The following is a 6,215-nucleotide window of genomic DNA, read 5'->3' as shown; positions in this document are numbered from 1 at the left end:
AGTAGTATTGCAAAATGTTATTACCATATAAAATAATGGTTTTTGTTTTGATATACTTTAAAATATAATTTATTCCTGTGATGCAAAGCTGAATTTTCATCAGCTGTTGCTCCAGTCTTAAGTGTCACATGATCCTTCAGAAATCATCTAATATTCTGATTTATTATTAGAATTATCAATGTTGGAAACAACTGTGCTGCCAAATATTTTTTTGGAACCTGTGATTCTTTTTTTTTTTTTTTTTTCTCCAGGATTCTTTGATTAATAACAGTTAAAGAAAACAGCATTTATTCAATATATAAATCTTTTCTAACAATTTAAATTATGCTATTACTTTTTATTAATTTAACACATCCTTGGTAAATAAAAGTATTAAGTTCTCAAAAAAATATCTAAATTCAAAAAAAGAAAGAATACAAATTTACTGACCCCAAACTTTTGAACAGTAGTGTAGCCTATATTATAATTATTATTATTATTATTATTTTTTTTTCTATTTTTTATCTATTCATTTTATTTATTTTAATAGCAGTTAATTAGAATAACACTGGTGCCCAAACGGAAAGTGAGTTAATTTTTATAGCATGTCAAAGTCTTTTCAGTGATGGAGATGCTTTTTCTTTTGTGCATTTGAGAAGGTTTAACAAGACTGATAGTGGCAAGGGTTGCTCAAGGTCACACTTACAGTCCATTTCCTTTCTTTACACTGTAGCATTAAGACCAATCATGCCGTTTGGGATCAAAAGCATCCTGGGATTACATAAGACCTCTTTACTCGCCGCTAACAGACAGCAAAGGTGAACTCACCCGCGGTGCGGCGCGTAAATGCGAACATAAGTGTTTTATTGCAGAGCTAAATTGCGAGTTGAGTGACAGATCACCTGTACTGCTGTGTGGGATCTTTTGATGTCCCGTTTCATTATCATTAAGAGAGAAGCAGCTTGCGGTCTATTTTACGCCCCCGGCGGTGTAGCGGTACATGCCGCCGGTCGCGCCCGACAGCTGTAAATAAATGAAGAAAAAGTAACTCCGTGGGGAAAAGCATAGGATTTGCTGACTTGTCTTTGTCATTGGAATCTGTTTTTTTTTTTTTTTTCTTTCCTTCCCATTTATTTTTTCCATTTCCCTTTTTTTTTTGGCCAAGCTACATTTCATTTGCCAATTCATCACAGACAACACTCAGTTGCATTAATTCCCATCACAGTAATATAGTTTCCATGATTAATTTTTCGGCGCTTTAACATTTTTTTTTTTTACCTACGGCTTCACATCTAAAAACGCACAGAAAAACAGCCATTATTTAATATTGAGCAGGAGACTGAAAGAGAAACCAGCGGTAATGAATGCGAGTCTCTCCGGTGAGCCGTTCGCGAGAACTTCATCACTCTTGATAGCCGCCGCGGTTCCGCACAGATTCGGTTATGTACGCAATGCATGCTGGGAGTCCGAGGGACGCCATTAATGTGAGTAACACTAATAAAGATGGACCAGTTTTGGATGTGTTTAGCTGTGTGTGTGAGCACGCGTGCTGGATATTTATGTGAAAATATATAAATAATCTCACAGTTGGTTTTAAATCAGTCCTTACCGACGGTATGTGGAGCAGCTGGTGAGGGAATGGAATTACATTTATCATGCTGTGAGCGAGTTGTGTGGAAACAGCCTACTGTTAGCGCTGATGATCAGGATTACAAGGTTCATCTGCAAACACACACACTGTAATACACATGCTTAATACACACGTTCACAGACCTGACGTATTCAATGTATGAGACTTAATATAGCAATTTACTGACCTTGACTTGCTGTCACGTGACGACAAAATGGATTCTTGCATGTTGATTACAACCACTTTAAATTTTGGATGTTTTTCAAATATTAATAATTTCTCCCCCCCCCCCCCCCAAAAAAAACAAAACAAAACAAAAAAACAAAACAAATATATATATATATATAATTTATTTATTTATTTATGTATTTTTTTCTTTGTTTGTTTTGTTTTTTTGTTTTGTTTTGTTTTGTTGTTTTTTTTGGGGGGGGGGATTATATATATATATATATAATACTATTTAGAATGTTTCATTGGAAATAATAACATTTTCTACTTATGTATTTATTTATTTATTTATTTATATGCTTTTTAGAACCATTTTACTAATACTATTATCATATTTAATTAATGAATTTCAGCTATTTTAAACTTACCTATTTATTTAAGAGATTTACAATATTTAATATCATATAATTCATCAATAAACACTATAAAATTATTAATTGTTATTTATAACATTTAATTAGAAATAATATGAATTTCAGCTTTTTAAAGATTTATTTATTTAGCAATATATAATTTTAAACATCATAAATGTTATATTATGTAATGTTGTTTATCAGTTATTTGTATTACAAATAATACAATTTTTATATTTATTTATTTATAATCTGTATTATATATACACTACCGTTCAAAAGTTTGGGGTCAGTAAGACTTGTAATAGTCTTTAAAGAAGTCTCTTATGCTCATCAAGGCTGCATTTATTTGATTAAAAATATAGAAAAAAAGTAATATTGCAAAATGTTTTTACAATATAAAATAATGTTTTTTATTTTAACATACTTTAAAATGGAATTTATTCCTGTGATGAAAAGCTGAATTTTTATCAGCTGTTACTCCAGTCTTAAGTGTCACATGATCCTTCAGAAATCATTCTAATATGCGGATTTATTATTAGAATGATCGGTGTTGGATAATATCAACAGTTGTGCTGCCAAATATTTTTTGGAACCTGTGATTTTTTTTTTTTTTTTTTTTTTTTTCAGGATTCTTTCATGAATAACAAGTTTAAAAAGTACAGTGTTTATTCAAAATATAAATATTTTATAACAATGTAAATTATTTATTATTAACTTTTAATAAACTTTTAATTATTAACTTAATACATCCTTGGTGAATAAAAGTATTAATTTCTTAAAAAAAAAGAAAAAAAAAAGAAAAAAAAGAAACAATAAAAATGTACTGACCCCAAACTTTTGAATGGTAGTGTATATATATAATAACAATTTTAATAATACATTTATCCTATTTAATTAAAGATAGCTAGTTAATTTAGATTATTTTTTGTGATATATAATTTTAAACGTCATATATTATTTAATAATGTTATTCATATTTAATTACAATGTTATTTATAATTTAATTACAAATTTACATTTTTATTTATTTATTTATAGCCTAATATTTAATAATATATATAAAATACAATGTTAACAATTTTAATAAAACTATCTATAATATTTAATTAAAAATAAAATTTTGAGACTAACCTTGAGATTTAGAATATTTAAGATTTCATCATTAAAAAACATAAAATATGTAACAATATTGTTTGTAATATTTAATTAGAAATCATGTGAATTTTAGCTTTTTTAATTAATTAATTAATTTATTTAATGATATAGCATTTTACACGTCATAAATATTATATTGTTACTATTTAATAATGTCATTTCTAATGTTTAATTACAAATAATACAAACTTTTGGAGACTTTTTGTACTGTCCGTATGATTGTACCACGTTTAGCATACTAAATTTATACTGTATGGCTCACAAAAGGTTAATATCAATTTAAATTTAAAATATATTTTTCATATAAGATGAGCATTAAGGTCTGTGCGAACTGCATTTTTTATCTATTTTGTAATAAATGAGTTTATCTGACTGGGGGAAAAACAAAACAGCGGTATGCCACTGACCCTATTAAAAGTCATGCAGAATTATTATTAAATATCAAAACCCCGCATTGGTAATAAAAAAATGATGGCTTGCTTTCCTGCAGGCACGCCTTTGTATATTGCGTTTCCAGCTTAGGCGTTCTGTAACTCACCCTAATGGAGTCTCAGTCCAGGCAACAAGCCCGAGGACAATGCAGCACAATGGCTTCTGTTCAGACCTCAGCAAAGTTCTGGAGCCACCAATGGATGTACAATTTATGGGCAGAGCAGTGCCGTACGCTTTTAACTTCAATGGCGTTCTCGGGTTTGAACTTTTTTCCCCCGGCGGCGCTGCCGTGGCATTGTGCTACTGCTCAAAAAAGGGAAAAAAAAATTCAATTCCGGTTTCTTTCATCCAACTGAGGCCACCTGGGGAATCACTGAGCAGTTGCATGGAAATGAACATTTACAAAGCAAGACGGCGTGTGTATTAAGAGTCCATATTTCTCTCATTTTTATGGATTGCTTAGTTAAAAATAAACAACTTTAAATGATTAGATTTGTGCGAGGCTTGAAATGGCACCACGCAGGTCTACAAAAAATGATGAGATCTTCATTCACACATAATTATCTAGAGGAATAGGGACTATTAAAGTGCAATGATGGATAAAATTGATACGAGTCGTGACAGTAAGTCTGTAAAACAATTTTAAGAATAAATATCTGTGTCTTTTTATTCTTTTCTTTTTTTAGGACATAACTCAAGTGGGCTTTCAGATATTTACCATGTTATAAAACCTACCTACATAGCATTTTAAGGCAACAAATAAAAAGTTAGAAACTTGTTTTTAACCAAATTCTGTGATGGAATCATTATGCTAGATTATTTTATTTCTTTTTTCAGAGATTTGATGAGCTCAGCAAAATATTCACCCAAGATACTGGATGAGTCAATAGAGATGTTGATGAAAATGGGCTGAAGGGCCCCAAAGGTAAACAGCACTTTTTAATTTCATTTCATTGATTTAAATACATTTTCATTTGAGAAATTTGTGCTAACATTGTTGCTGTGAACTGTTCATTTACTAAAAGCAGACTATACAGGACTTCTTGCATATTCAAAAATTGTAAACATTTTACACAAATTATGCTGCTAATTAGGGGGGAAAAAAATACACATTTTGCTTTAGCCTTTTTTCACCTTGATGTACACTAAGTGTTGATATTGTTAACTAAAACTATTTCCTAAAATAAAATAAAATAAAATAATAAATGCCACAGAAAGTACCTGAAATAATTTTAAGTTGAAGTACAAAAATTACTGGAACTAAAACTGAAAAAATGAATAAATTGAATAAAATGAATAAATGAATAAATTCAGCTAAATAGAAATTAGTTATTATTAGTTAGACTAAAATTTAAACTAAAATAAAAAAATATAAAGGCTAATTCATAATATTAATGAATACTAAAATCATACTAAAACAACACTGACCCTACTTAAAAGGCTCTGAAATATTGATAAAACACAGGATTTTATGGTAACGCTTTACAATAAGGTCCCATTAGTTAACATTAGTTAATGCAGTAACTAACATTAACAGTGAGCAGTACATTTGGCACAGTGTTTATTGATCTTTAATGTTAGTTAATAAAAACTAACAAAATAATAAAAATACAGCTGTTCATACTTAGAAAATGTTATTTGAGGTTAATTAAATATAATTAACAGATACAACTTTTGATTTCAATAATGTAGCCTATTAGTAAATGTTCAAATGAACATATAGTAAATTTAATAAATACTTTAAAAGTATTTTTAATGTTAACAAATGGAAAAACTCAATATTTTTGTCTGCTGTCTATTTGTATGCTTATTAAAGCTGTGTGTCGCTAGCTCTATTAAATCAATCGTGAGTCCCAGTGCTTCACTTACTGAGTGTGTAAGAATAAAGTTTAAAACCAGCCACTTATGAGGCTTTGCTTCAGTCAGTAGACAGACAGAAAGGTTTTGCTCTGATGTAATTCATGTGTTTCTGTCACTGAAGGGCAGAAGGGGTCACTTGCAGCAGCTTAACTAAGACCCTCAGCGGACACTCGCCGCAGATCAAAGGCCCCGGCACACTGCGCTAATTAAAGGGCCGTTCTGCTGCTAATGCGCAACACCGGCCCTGGCCAATCCAAAGAGAAGAGAAGAAAAGAAAGTTAGCAAATGGCGAGGGATTCTTTGCTCGTGCATCATTCAGAATCGAATCAACAATGCATTCAATTCTCTGATTCGAGTTGAGGTTTACAGGATCTAGAATAATGCTTTGCACCTTTTTCAGAAGAGACTTTCTGTTAAAAAACGTGCCCTAAAAAGCTTCCGACAGCTCCGAACAAAGCTATTATCTCCTGTGCCTCGTCCTCCCTGTGGAATATAATGGCAGAGTGTCTAATTAAAGCGTAGCTGCGGATCACAGTGGCTCCTTCAGCTCTTTTAGCAGCTCTGTGTTAATTGTA

At 30.7% G+C, this 6,215-nt stretch overlaps 1 long non-coding RNA gene across 1 annotated transcript; it reads left to right on the top strand.

Annotated features, from left to right (window-relative positions):
• Positions 1-1,507: 1,507 nt before the first annotated feature.
• Positions 1,508-5,904, top strand: LOC127166776 (uncharacterized). The gene is made up of 3 exons (XR_007827935.1): positions 1,508-1,695; positions 4,618-4,705; positions 5,762-5,904. It is a non-coding gene; the product is annotated as an uncharacterized LOC127166776 (long non-coding RNA).
• Positions 5,905-6,215: the final 311 nt, after the last annotated feature.

The sequence above is a fragment of the Labeo rohita genome, chromosome 6, assembly GCF_022985175.1.
Source record: "Labeo rohita strain BAU-BD-2019 chromosome 6, IGBB_LRoh.1.0, whole genome shotgun sequence".
Classification (NCBI taxonomy): domain Eukaryota; kingdom Metazoa; phylum Chordata; class Actinopteri; order Cypriniformes; family Cyprinidae; genus Labeo; species Labeo rohita.
The sequence above is the reverse complement of the archived record's forward strand: the minus strand, read 5'-3'. Positions and strand labels throughout refer to the sequence as shown.